The 13,710-nt window shown below is 43.0% G+C and overlaps 1 protein-coding gene across 6 annotated transcripts in view; it reads left to right on the forward strand.

Moving 5' to 3' along the window:
• The window catches only part of RASGEF1A (RasGEF domain family member 1A), a 276,356-nt gene that overhangs the window by 57,559 nt on the left and 205,087 nt on the right, over nt 1–13,710 (forward strand). For 5 of the 6 annotated variants that reach the window (XM_073793593.1, XM_073793591.1, XM_033842220.2 and 2 more), the window contains one exon: nt 4,908–5,062. The exons of the other annotated variant lie outside the window; for it this stretch is intronic. The gene's annotated coding sequence lies outside the window, so the exon portion shown is untranslated. The remainder of the gene's footprint in view (nt 1–4,907; nt 5,063–13,710) is intronic. 6 annotated transcript variants of the gene reach the window in all.

Genomic DNA, 13,710 nt, shown 5'->3' on the forward strand with positions numbered 1-13,710 from the left:
TCGTTGCAGTGCATGGGCTTCTCATTGCCATGGCTTCTCTTGTTGCAGAGCACAGGCTCTAGGCACATCTTCAGTAGTTGTGGCACATGGGCTTCAGTAGTTGTGGCTCGCGGGCTCTAGAGCACAGGCTCAGTAGTTGTGGTGCATGGGCTTAGTTGCTTCTCAGCATGTGGGATCTTCCTGGACCAGGGCTTGAACCTGTGACCCCTGCACTGGCAGGCGGATTCTTAACCACTGTGCCACCAGGGAAGCCCATGCCTCTCCCTTCTGACCTGCAGAGTTTATGCTGAAAAGTCAGCTGAGAGCCTTAATGGGAGTTCCCTTGTAAGTACTGTGTTACTTTTCCCTTGCTACTTTTAACATTCTCTCTTTAATTTTTGCTATTTTTATATACAATGTGGGGACTTCCCTGGTGGTCCAGTGGTTAAGAATCAATCCATCTTCCAATGCAAGGGACGTGGGTTTGATCCCTGGTCGGGGAACTAAGATCCCACATGCCACAGGGCAACTAAGCCTGTGCACCACAACTACTGAGCCTGTGCACTCTGGAGCCTGTGTGCCACAACTAGAGAGAAGCCCACACACTGCAATGAAGACCCTGTGGGCTGCAACTAAGACCTGATGCAGCCAAATAAATAAATATTAAAAAAAATAATATACAATGTGTCTTAATGTCTTCCTCTGTAGGTAATCCTGTATGGGACATTCTGCACTTCCTGAACTTGGATGTCTGTTTCCTATCCCAGGTTAGGGAAGTTTTCATGTATTATGTCTTCAGTTATGTTCTCAGCCTCCTTTTCTCTCTCTTCTTCTTCTGCATCCCCTATAATGCAAATATTAGTGTGCTTGATGTTCTTACAGAGGTCTCTTAAACTGTTCTCATTTCTTTTCCTTCCTTTTTTCTTTTCAGTATGAGTGGTTTCAACTACTCTGTCTTTCAGCTCACTGATACATTCCTTTGTATCATTTAGTCTACAGTTGATTCCTTCTAGGGTGTTTTTCATTTCAGTTATCTTATTGTTCACCTCTGATTGTTCTTTATATTTTCTAAATTTTTGTTAAAAATTTCTGGCTCATCTGTGCATCCATTCCTCCCCCGAGTTCTTTGGTCATCTTTATCATCACTACCCTGAACTCTTTCTTGGGTAGATTACCTATTTCCACTTTACTTAGTTCTCCTTTTGGGGTTTTATTTTGTTCCTTTGTTTGGAGCAGCCTCCTCTGTCGCCTCATTTTGCCTCATTTGCTGTTTATATTTTTATGTATCTTATAGATTGGTTATGTTTGTTTCCTAACATTGGAGAAGTGGCCTTTTGCAGGAGACATCCTGTGTGTCCCAGTAGCGCACTCCCCTGTCATCACCAGAGCTTTATGCTCTAGAGGATTCCCCTGTGAGGGCTGCGTGGGTCTTCCTGTCATGGTAGGCTCATCATATGGGTGGTCTGGTAGGCTTGCTTTGCCCCTGGACTTGTTGGTTGCTGGGTCCTGCCTTGTGCAGAGGCTTCTGGCTAGCTATGGGTTGTTAACTGTGTCAGGCGGTGGCTTACTGCAGAAACCCGGGGTGGGGGGACTAGTGCTGCCTTACTGGTGGGTGGAGTCAGCGTCCAGGAAATCTCAGGGCTGTTGCCCAACCACTGTGGGTGAAGCCAGGTCCTGGAGTCTGGTTGCAGGTCCCAGGGGTCCCAGAACTTGTGTTTTATCATTGGTGGGTGAGGCTGCTTTCTCACACAGTTGGCTGCAGGGCCCAGGGTGTCTCGATCCTTCTGTTGGACTGCTAATGGTTGGGGCCAGGGCCCAGCTGGTCTCCAGGGAAGGATCTGGCCTGCTAGTGGGCGGGCTGCGTCTGTAGGCCGTGGGGCTATAGTTTTCTTGTGGCTGGTGTCTGCCCACTGGTGGGTGAAGCTGGGCCTGAGGCTAGAGCAGGCTTGCTGGTGGCTGGCGCTGGGGCCCAGCCAGTCCCAGGGCATGATCTGGCCTCCTGGTGGGTGGGCCAGATCCACAGACTGCAGGGCTGTGGTTTTCTTATGGCTGGTGTCCACCCACTAGGGAAGCTGGTTCTGAGGCTAGAGCAGGTTCCCTAGAGTGTGTGGCTCAAGCCCGTGGATTCTGGGGATGGTGCCTGCCCACTGTTGGTTGGAGCTGGGTCCCAGGTTCTCTGGCTAGAGGGCCCCGAGGGTCTCAAGTTGGATTTAGTGCCTGTGCACTGGAGCATGGGGCCGGGTCCTGGGCCCTCTGTTGGACAGGATCATGTCCAGGGATGGTTGTGGACTCCCAGGGTCATAAGGCAGTCTTCCTGCCAGTGTGTGAGGCTGTGTCCATGCCGTGTTAGTTGCTTGTCCTGAGGCGTCCCAGCACTGGCACCTATATGCTGTTTGGTCTGGGCAGGGCTGGGTATTGGGGCTATAAGCTAGAAGGAGGATTCCAAAGTGGCATTTGTCAGCACCAGTGTCCATGTGGTAGAACAAGCTCCCTAAAATTGCTGCAGTCAGTGTCTGTGTCCCCAGGGTGAGCTGTAGTTGCCTCCTGCCTCTCTGGGAGACTCTCCAAGATCAGCAAGTAGGTCTGACCCATGTTCCTATCATATTACTGCTTCTTCCCTCCATCCCAGAGCCTGTGAGATTTTTGTGTGTGCCCATTGAGAGGGAAGTTTATTTCCCCCAACCCTCTGGGACTCCTGAAATTAAGCCTCACTGGCCTTCAAAGCCAAATTCTCTGGGAGCTCTTTTTCTGGGTCGTCACCCCTTTTTCCACAAGACTGTGAAATGGACATTGACAGTGGGGAATTGTAACAGGAAAGAGCCAAATCTGACTACATATTGGATCTGTTTCTTTTACTTTAACCTTTGCTTTGCGCTGCTTTTGTTCAGTAAAAGGATACTGTGTACACATAATGGCCTGCCTCGGGGAACCCTGCCCCTCTGCCTGAATGTTAAACCAAAGTACCTTTGTTCAGGGAAACATCCGGACCCTGTTCCACCTGCGGATGGCTGCAAGGAAGGAGAAATTAACACATCAAGAAATTAACATATCACCTCCCCCAGGCTGGCCATTCCAGGTGATATTTACAAATCTTATGGCCTTTTTACTTTACTTCCTCATCTCCTCCCCCTCTCTGTGCTATAAAAGAAACTGACATCCAAATCCGGAGAAGATGGTTATTTTGAAACTTTAGTCTGTCATCTACAAGGCCTGCTGGCTTTCCAAATAAAGTATTCCCTACCTCAACACCTCTTCTTTGATTTATTGGCCTGTCATGTGGCGAGCAGGGGAGCTTGGACTCGGTAACAGTTACAAAATGATGACACTCTAACTTATCATTTACCTTCATTTATGAGCTGAAATATTTCCATAAAGGGAGTATTTAGTTATATTGCAGTTCATATAGGTAATGTAGACTAAATGCTGAATTTTTGCCTTCATTTACTGGTATTCAAAATAATGTGTTAGTTGCCTAGCATCTTCCGAAGTTAAACATTTATTTTCAGTGAACTCATAGAATTAAATATCCTTGATGTATTTTTTTTTTCTTTCAGTATGCGGGCCTCTCACTGTTGTGGCCTCTCCCGTTGCGGAGCACAGGCTCCGGACACACAGGCTCAGTGGCCATGGCTCATGGGCCCAGCCGCTCTGTGGCATGTGGGTCTTCCCGGACCGGGGCACGAACCCGGGTCCCCTGCATTGGCAGGCGGACTCTTAACCGCTGCGCCACCAGGGAAGCCCTCCTTGATGTATTTTAATTCATTACAGGAAATTCTGATTGATGTTAATTAAAATCATCCTTCTTTGGCCCTGGGGGTTTTGGAACAGCCTTCTGTCTCCAGTAGTTTATTTGTTTCTGATGTGACAATATGTTTCAGGCTCCTCTTATCCCTTTCCAGCCCTGGAATCAACCATTTCTTCAGGAACCTAGTTTTCTCTTAAAGGGAAATGGTATGGAGTGATAACAATCTGGTGCCAGAGGTTGGTCCTTGTTTGGGGACTTTTTCAGTGGACAGAGCTAGGACCTATATCTATTTTTATTTTTAAAATTTATTTTATTTTATTTTTGCGGTATGCGGGCCTGTCACTATTGTGGCCTCTCCCATTGCAGAGCACAGGCTCCGGACGCGCAGGCTCAGCGGCCATGGCTCACGGGCCCAGCCGCTCTGCGGCATGTGGGATCTTTCCGGATTGGGGCACGAACCTGTGTCCCCTGCATCGGCAGACGGACTCTCAACCACTGCACCACCACGGAAGCCCTATATCTGTATTTTTAAAAGATAACGTCATCAAGCGTTTATAGTGATACTTCTAATTCAAATGCAGAACTATGTAGGATTTTAATTTGACCTCATCAGTCTTATATCTGCTTCTTTTCACACATTGAAATTTTCAGGGTCCAAAACACCAAGATAATTATCTGCATCATCCCACATGTGTAGAACATTTCAATAACAGAGCATGCAGTGTCTAATTTTATCTGAAAGGTCAGGGTGAAAAGAACAGTTGTTGACAAGGTGAGGATGCATATTCCAGTTAGAGCAAAGAGCATGTACAAAGATCCAGAGGCTGGAGAGCACATAGTTCATTTAGGAAGGAGCAGGTCCTGTTCTACGGGAGGGGTGAGGGGTTCCAGAGTCAGAAGACATTGCAACACAATGGGCCTCACATTCAATGCTGTGGATGTTAGAGCATCCGCCAGATCTTGTGTTTGTTTTTAATAAACAATATGAGTTTTCTACTTTGTCTATATAAGCAGAACTTCGGTGTGAGAAAACGGTAGGGGTTACTTGAAGAGTTACTGTCCTTAACTATTCTACAGCAGTTCAGGGAAAACACCAGTGAAAGTGTAGCTCACTTATTTTCTGACATTTGAAGATGCAGTTGCATACTAATGACCCATCGTCGCGGCATTTTTCTCCCCACAGAGGACAAAGTATGGACCATCGTGTCTCACGATTTGCAGACACAGACGGTGGTGGTGTGCTACAACCCAGAAAGATACTCAGCTTATTTTCAGCACCTCCATGTGGGCAGGATGTCACCTGTTTCTGCAAGATGTCCAGGTTGTGGAACCCCCCAGGTAGGCTGAGCACGGTAGGGTTACTGTTCATTGCTATCTCAGCTGGTGGTTGGAATGATGGAAACAATCCAGCAGGTGTGGCTTATTCTCTTAATAGGCCAGTCTTCAAAGTGCTGGTAGCTGTGAAAGTGAAATACAACCCCTTGGTCTGTTTTCTGGGGAAGGAAGCTAAGAACTTACCATTGGAAAAAAAATTTCCATTGTTTTTATAGATTTTTTTCAATTTTCTATGCATATATGTGTGTGTGTGTGTGCTTCTAGTGTTTAATTATCAGTAGTAGCTTTGGGCAAAAGTTTATCAGAGCTCCTTGTGAGCTTTCAAGTAGTTCCCTTTGAGTTCTTCAGTTGTCTTCAATGTAAAGATGAAAGAATTCCAAAGTCTGTCTGCTGGTAAATAGCATATACAAAATAGCTATGGAATTGAGAGCTCTTTGTTGTCTGTAGTCATTTAACAGTATCTGTTGGTCAAGAAGTCCTCCCCCAATTTTTTTTTCATGATGGCCTACATTTAGCAGTGCTTCAGGATGTGTGTTTGTGTGTGTATGCTACGAATGTAGAAAATAGAGAGTTTACAAAGGGTATCCTGGAATTATCTTTAATACAAGACTTATACCTCTGGGTTTCTTGGCAGTAAATTCAACACGATGACAGAAAACTAAATCTCTCTGTCTCTAGTATAACACAGTGGAAATAATGCATATGCTCTGAGTCAGAGAAACATAGGTTCACATTTTTCAGCCTTGCTGTTCCTTGGGTATGTGACTTTGGGGGAGTTGCTTGAACTCTCTGCCTCAGTTTCCAGTGTCTTTTTCAGTCAGATAAGGATCATAATGCCTATTTCAGGGTGATTGTGAGAATTGAATGAGGTACTGTACTAAGTGCTTATTATAGGGCTTGATGCACTTAAGGACTTAATAAATAGCAAATAATATATTGATTACTTTTTAATAGTAAGCAACTTTGGAAGTAGCATTATGTCAGAGACCAATGGGCTGTTTGATGCCCCAAATCAGTGTTGTATTGGAGCCAGTGTTGTAGGGAGTCGCTTACAGAGAAGAGTTATAAGCGGGACAGTCTATAATATTTTGAAGATTTAAGTACTTTTTTTTTTTTTTTTTTTTGCGGTACGCGGGCCTCTCACTGTTGTGGTCTCTCCTGTTGCAGTGCACGGGCTCTGGACGCGCAGGCTCAGCGGCCATGGCTCACGGGCCCAGCCGCTCTGCGGCATGTGGGATCTTCCCGGACTGGGGCATGAACCCGTGTCCCCCACATCGGCAGGCGGACTCTCAACCACTGTGCCACCAGGGAAGCCCTTAAGTACTTTTTATGTGCAAAGCCTTGTGCTAAAATTACAAACAAGTGTAACCTATGAACTCTAAGAAAGTAAAATCTGTAAAATAGGAAAATGATTGGTTCAGACAAGTGGTGCTTATGCTATCTGGAGAAAGAAGACATGACCGTGGCCGGGATGTTAAAGAGGTGCTTCGTTAAAGAGGTCGAAAGACAATTCAAGGTCATGGAAAGAGGAAACAAGAGTCTGAAAGGCAGAATACGAATGATCCTTCAGGCCACAGTGAGAAGGAGTTTAGCAGAAGCAGAGTTCATGTCAAAGAGCAGTAAGAAATAAGGTTGAAAAGTAAAAATGAGAGAAACTCTGGAGGAAACGAAATGAGATGCTGGAATTTTCCCAGAAGGCCCATGCTTCTCAGGCTTTAGTGTGCATGCGAATAACTTGGAGAGATTAATAAGACACAAATTGCAGGGCTCCATTTCCTGAATTTCAGATTCAGTAGGTCTGAGGCAGGGCTCCAGAGTTTTCATGTGTTACACATGCTATGGACTGAATTCTGGCCCCACAATTCATATGTTCTCCTCCCCAGTGTGACCCTATTTGAAATAGGGCTTTTAGGAGATAATGAAGGTTAAATGAGGTCATAAGGCTGGGTTCCTAATCTGATTGGATGGGTGGCTTATAAAAAGAGGAAGAGCCAGGAAGAGAGCTCTCACCAGAAACCAAACAGGCCAGCACCTGGATCTTGGACTTCCAGCCTCCAGCTCTGTTAAGGAAACAAACATGTTATTTTATCCACCCAACCAGTGGTCTTTTGTAATAGTAGCCAGAGCAGACTAGTACAATGAGTCCCCAGGTAGTGATGAAATAGCTGGTCTAGAGACCACTCTGAGAACCATGGCTATGTACAATGGAAATCCGTTAAGGTCCCTGCAACCATTTTTCTGTCCGCCTTCACTTATCACAATCTTTTTTTTTTTTTTAAATTGGATCCTGTTTTCACTGCCAGGAAAAATCAACCAAGGTTTATAGAAAATCTAGGCACAGTTAATGAATCCCAGCAGCTTGCCTGCACTCAGTTTCATGAGTGAGTACTTCCTGTCCAAGCTCACTCTAAAGATTTCAGTCAATCAGTCTCCACTCCTGGAGGGGATGGGGTGAGGTAAAATTGCTGACCAGAAAAATAACTTGGCACCATCAGCTTTATTTTCTTCCATTCTCCTATTAAACTTCAAAGTCATCTTTTACTGTTTGAATTTTGCTCTGGTGGTTAAAAAAATACAATGCAGCTTCCAAATATTGATAAGTTTAACTCACAGTTCAGGCACCAGGAGAATTTGGTTGGAGGTAAGAGAAACCGTTTGCCTTTAGTGCCTCTGGTCTTGTAGTTCATTTTTTCCCTTCCCTCATTGGTACCTTCTGTACCTTCCCCCAGCCACCAAGAAACCTCACACACTTATTAGCCTCCTCTTGAAAACACAGGATGTCCAAACCATGAGAAAACATAGGGTAAATTTGATTTTAACCAATACTTCTGTTACATTTTCTAATAAGCTAAACACACTTCAACCTCCAGACACCTTTTCAGAGGATGAACTACTAGACTGAAATCAAGAGTGAACTGTTAGGGTTCCTTAAAAAACTACAAATAGAACTACCGTATGACCCAGCAATCCCACTACTGGGCATATACCCTGAGAAAACCATAATTCAAAATGAGTCATATACCAAAATGTTTATTGCAGCTCTATTTACAATAGCCAGGAAATGGAAGCAACCTAAGTGTCCATCAACAGATGAATGGATAAAGAAGATGTGGCACATATATACCATGGAATATTACTCAGCCATAAAAAGGAACGAAATTGAGCTATTTGTAATGAGGTGGATGGACCTAGAGTCTGTCATACAGAGTGAAGTAAGTCAGAAAGAGAAAGACAAATACCATATGCTAACACATATATATGGAATTTAAGAAAAAAAATGTCATGAAGAATCTAGGGGTAAGACAGGAATAAAGACACAGACCTACTAGAGAATGGACTCGAGGATATGGGGAGGCAGAAGGGTAAGCTGTGACAAAGTGAGAGAGTGGCATGGACATATATACACTACTAAACGTAAAATAGATAGCTAGTGGGGAGCAGCTGCATAGCACAGGGAGATCAGCTCAGAGCTTTGTGACCACCTAAAGGGGTGGGATAGGGAGAGTGGGAGGGAGGGAGACGCAAGAGGGAAGAGATATGGGAACATATGTATATGTATAACTGATTCACTTTGTTATAAAGCAGAAACTAACACATCACTGTAAAGCAATTATACTCCAATAAAGCTGTAAAAAAATAAAGAGTGAACTGTTAGGGCTTCCCTGGTGGCACAATCGTTAAGAATCCTCCTGCCAATGCAGGGGACACTGGTTCGAGCCCTGGTCCAGGAAGATCCCACATGCCACAGAGCAACAAAGCCCACGCGCCACAACTACTGAGCCTGCACTCTAGAGCCCACAAGCCACGACTACTAAGCCCGCGAACCACAACTACTGAGCCCGTGTGCCACAACTACTGAAGCCCGTGCACCTAGAGCCCGTGCTCCACAACAAGAGAAGCCACTGCAATGAGAAGCCCATTCACCGCAACGAAGAGTAGCTCCCGCTTGCCGCAACTAGAGAAAGACGGCGCGCAGCAACCAAGACCCCACACAGCCAAAAATAAATAAATAAAATAAATTAAAAAAAGAAAAGAGTGAACTGTTAATCTGCACAATAAGCACACTTTTTTGTGTTTCCAGACATTTGCAGATTATCATTGTACTTAATAAACTGTACCTTGAAAATAAGTTTATCATATGCTTCTTGCCTTTTGGGACACCCTCCATGTATCAAATTTTCACTCACATAAGATCCGTACTTAATAAATGTTTGCTGACTGGAATGAAATGAAAAATATATAGCTTTAAATATTACCTCATCCAAACTTCAGGCAGTTGTTTTTTTTAATTTATTTATTTGGCTGCACTGGGTCTTAGTTGCAGCACACAAGATCTTTGTTGTGGCATGCGGGATCTAGTTCCCTGACCAAGATGGAACCCAGGCACTCTGCATTGGGAGTGTGGAGTCTTAACCACTGGATTACCAAGCAAGTCCCAGGCAGTTGTTTTTAAACAAGTGTATATGTCAGAATTTTCAGGTTGCTCGTCACAATGCTGATTCCCGTGATTTTGACTTGGTAGAACTTGGTTGAGGCACAGAAATGTTTGCTTTTTTTTTTTTTTTGGCGATACTGCGTGGCTTGTGGGATCTTATTTCTCCAACCAGGGATTGAACCCAGGCCCTTGGCAGTGAGAGCGCAGAGTCCTAACCACTGGACCTCCAGGGAATTCCCAGGAATATTTGCTTTTAACAAACATCCAGGCGTCATTCTGTGACCCATACATTGAAAAATACCATCTTGAATTTATGGCATGAGGTCTCTCATGTTGGATTTTCAGGTGTCAGTCCTCCATGTGGGAGAGGATTAAAGGGAACATTAGAACTTGTCTGACCAATTGCCGTAAAATGGCATATATAACTACCTGTTCCTTCAGCTAAAATATATTGGCGTGGTGGTATTTTAAAAATCCTTTTCATAGACTAAATATTGTAAAGTGAATTTCAGCCTCCCCTTCTGAGTCATTTTTCGCATCCCAATTTCTATTTTGCAGGCTAATTAATCAGTAGCACAGCTGAGGCAAGGAAAAGGAGTGGTTGATATAGCAAGTTTTCCTGTATTATTGTATTCTGTACATGTCTAAGTGAGAAAACATGATTTAATATAAATCTTTAATTTGCTGTTTCAAGGAGCTGATGTTTGCTCTAACTAGTTTTTTCCCTCCTTCCTGGTAAAATGGAAATTTTTTCTTTTTTTAAATTTTTGGTCGTGTTGGGTCTTTCTTGCTGCACGTGGGCTTTTCTCTGGTTGCGGCGAATGGGGGTCATTCCTCGCTGCGGCACGCAGGCTTCTCATTGCAGTGGCCTCTCCCATTGCGGAGCACGGGCTCCAGGCACATGGGCTTCAGTAGTTGTGGCTCGTGGGCTCCAGAGCACAGGCCCAGCAGTTGTGGTGCATGGGCCTAGCTGCTCTGCAGCATGTGGGATTCCCCCAGACCGGGGATCAAACCCGTGTCCCCTGCATTGGCACATGGACTCCCAACCACTGTGCCACCAGGGAAGCCCTGCAATTTTAATACTCGTTCTTAACTAAGGCTGAATTATATTGGAACTGCTGTAGTAGAACTTGAGATATCAGTTTGAATACAGAGTATATTCATTAGCGTCATGGCAATTGAAATGAGTATCAAATGGGTTTGTAATAGCTAGGCACTTAAAATGTTGTTTAAAGAGCCTTACTACCCTCAAGAGTTCATGTGGGGCTCTATAGTTTCTAGTGATACTTATGATAAAGAGTTGACTTTGTATGTATATGGACCTCATTTTTATTTTGATAAGTGGTTGTACCATACCATTAGCTAATAAATGTAGAATTACTCATTCATGGTTTCTCACAACTTTTACAAGGATAGTAATATATGACCTGCAACGTTATCTCTTCTTTTTTATCACTACAAAATTCTTAAAAGGAATCAATTTAATTTTATAATTATTTTAATAAATTTATTTATTTATTTTTGGCTGCACTGTGTCTTTGTTGCTGCGCGCGGGATTTCTCTAGTTGCAGCGATCAGGGGCTACTCTTTGTTGCGGCACGTGGGCTTCTCATTGCGGTGGCTTCTCTTGTCGTGGAGCACAGGCTCTAGGCACGCGGGCTTCAGTAGTTGTGGCATGTGGACTCAGTAGTTGTGGCTCATGGGCTCTAGAACGCAGGCTCAGTAGTTGTGGCGCATGGGCTTAGTTGCTCCGCGGCATGTGGGATCTTCCTGGAACAGGGCTTGAACCCATGTCCCCAGTGTTGGCAGGTGGATTCTTAACCCCTGCGCCACCAGTGAAGTTCAAAAGAATCAATTTTAAAGTAATGCTTTTGCCATTCTTTATGGTCATATATATTCTTGCAATTTAACTATTAGTTTAATTGTCCTTAATCAACTTTATAAAAGACATAGAAACAAGACAAAGTTATTTGATTTCATGCCAAGTTGAAAATAAACAAATTAATTCTAACCAAACAGAAAAAACATTAATAGCTATCCAAAACCACAGGGATGTCAATATGTTTTATATTTATATCCCTGAGACTGCAAGTAGACTGATATCTGAAGTTAATGAAGGGCAGAAATCTTTAAAGTAGGATGAAATCTACTTCTGAAATAAATACCTTAAGAACTTGAATTTGATAAATTAGACACCAGGAGAAAGTTTCACTTAGATCCCACTTGAGTGAAGTCTTAGGCAACAATCCTAATGCTTTTAGATGTCAAAAATATTTCTCTATATTTGGACAAGACTTACTAGCCTGATTTAAAATGTTTATTTGTGTATCTAAGATGAACCATCATCATGTATTTATTTTACAAAACATTGTGCTTTCTAATTAAGAATTTTCTGCTGAAGTGTTTTTTCCCTACTATATAAATATTTATTTAATTACAGAGGTATAAATTTGATGTTTTCTATTTTTCTGACTATATTTAGTGTTGTTTTCATTGGTTCCCAGTGTTTCATTTATTTTAATTTCTCAATGTAGTCTTGTTCTCATAAGTCATAGTTTTATTGTTTCTTTTGTTGAAAGAAGCAATATAAATTATCCATCCTTTTGGGTAGTTTGCTATTAGATTTTGTATCCATTGAAAAGGAGCTAAGTTCACAATTTTTGCCCGTAAAGTAAGTTGCGTAAAATTCAATATACCTTTTTTTTTTAAAACATCTTTATTGGTGTATAATTGCTTTACAATGGTGTGTTAGATTCTGCTGTATAACAAAGTGAAACAGCTATACATAAACCTATATCCCCATATCTCCTCCCTCTTGCGTCTCCTCCCACCCTCCCTATCCCACCCCTCTAGGTGGTCACAAAGCACCGAGCTGATCTCCCTGTGCTATGCGGCTGCTTCTCACTAGCTATCTATTTTACATTTGGTAGTGTATATATGTCCATGCCACTCTCTCACTTCGTCCCACAGTTTAATGACACAAAACTGTGATTTGGTCGCATCCAGAAGACAAGAAAACATCACTCTGATGTTGTAACTTATAACCTATTTTTAGCAAAAAAACCTAAACTTTGGTGAAGCTATCAAGAAAGTGAATTTTCCAAGTTTGTGATATGCATTATAAGAAACTATGATGTTTAACTATTGAAACAATATCTTGATAAAACACTCCTCAACTGCAACTGAAGATTGGCATTTTCAGTAAATGAGATCTATGGTGATTAGTCAGTATATTAATCAAAAGCTTAATGATTTATCTAATTATTGTGTTAAATAATGTGCTGAAATCAGAGGATACAATTAAATGGGACAAGCAAGAAAGAGAGTAATAACTAAACGGTAAAATTAGAAAATCAAATCTAGTAATGTTCCACACCCAGGCAACTAGCATCTTCATAGAGGACGCTGTAGTTAAAAGGTACAGAGTGGTACAGAGGAGAGTAGAGGCTATTTCAGCAATGTGGATAGGAGCTGATGAAAGTCTTAGCTGGAATAATGGATGAGAGAATCAATCCATAAATATTTATTTTTTTTTGTATGATGTCTAGACTGAGATGTGAAGGATTCATGCAATTCAACTAAGAAAAAAATGTCAGGGGCACTTCTGGGTCTGAGATGTCAGAATGGGTAGTATTCTGAGATGAAGGTCAAGGAACACAGAACTTTGAAGGAAATGAGAGAGGTTAGAGTGGCTGCAGCAGAGAACTTGAGTGTGGGAGAGAGGAAAGCAGACTGAGGGGATCAGTCCAGAGCCTCTGCGTGATGTTAAGGATTTCACTCGAAGGGCAAAAGGAATTGTTGTAAGTACGGGAATTCTGGCTGTGAAGTGGAGAATAGAATCCAGGAAGGGCACAGTTTGTATAAAGAGACCATCTGGCACAGTGTCACAGGAGTATAGATGAGACAGGATGACTGGTAGGTTCACTGGGAATTCAAAGGAAAAAAATTTTTTTTTAGTTTAGATAGTAGAATATACAGGATGTGTGATTGCTTCTATGTGGAGTAACTTTAGGGGCAGTGAAAATGCAATCCTCCCATGTACCCACGGGTAAGGATAAAACAAATGACTACGAACAGTTGTAAACCCTTCATAAGATGACTCAAAAAGGTCACAGGAGAAGCAAGAAAAGAACAGGGCTTCCCTGGTGGAGCAGTGGTTGAGAGTCCGCCTGCCGATGCAGGGGACACGGGTTTGTGCCCTGGTCCGGGAGGATCC

This window comes from Tursiops truncatus, chromosome 16, assembly GCF_011762595.2.
Source record: "Tursiops truncatus isolate mTurTru1 chromosome 16, mTurTru1.mat.Y, whole genome shotgun sequence".
Lineage (NCBI taxonomy): Eukaryota > Metazoa > Chordata > Mammalia > Artiodactyla > Delphinidae > Tursiops > Tursiops truncatus.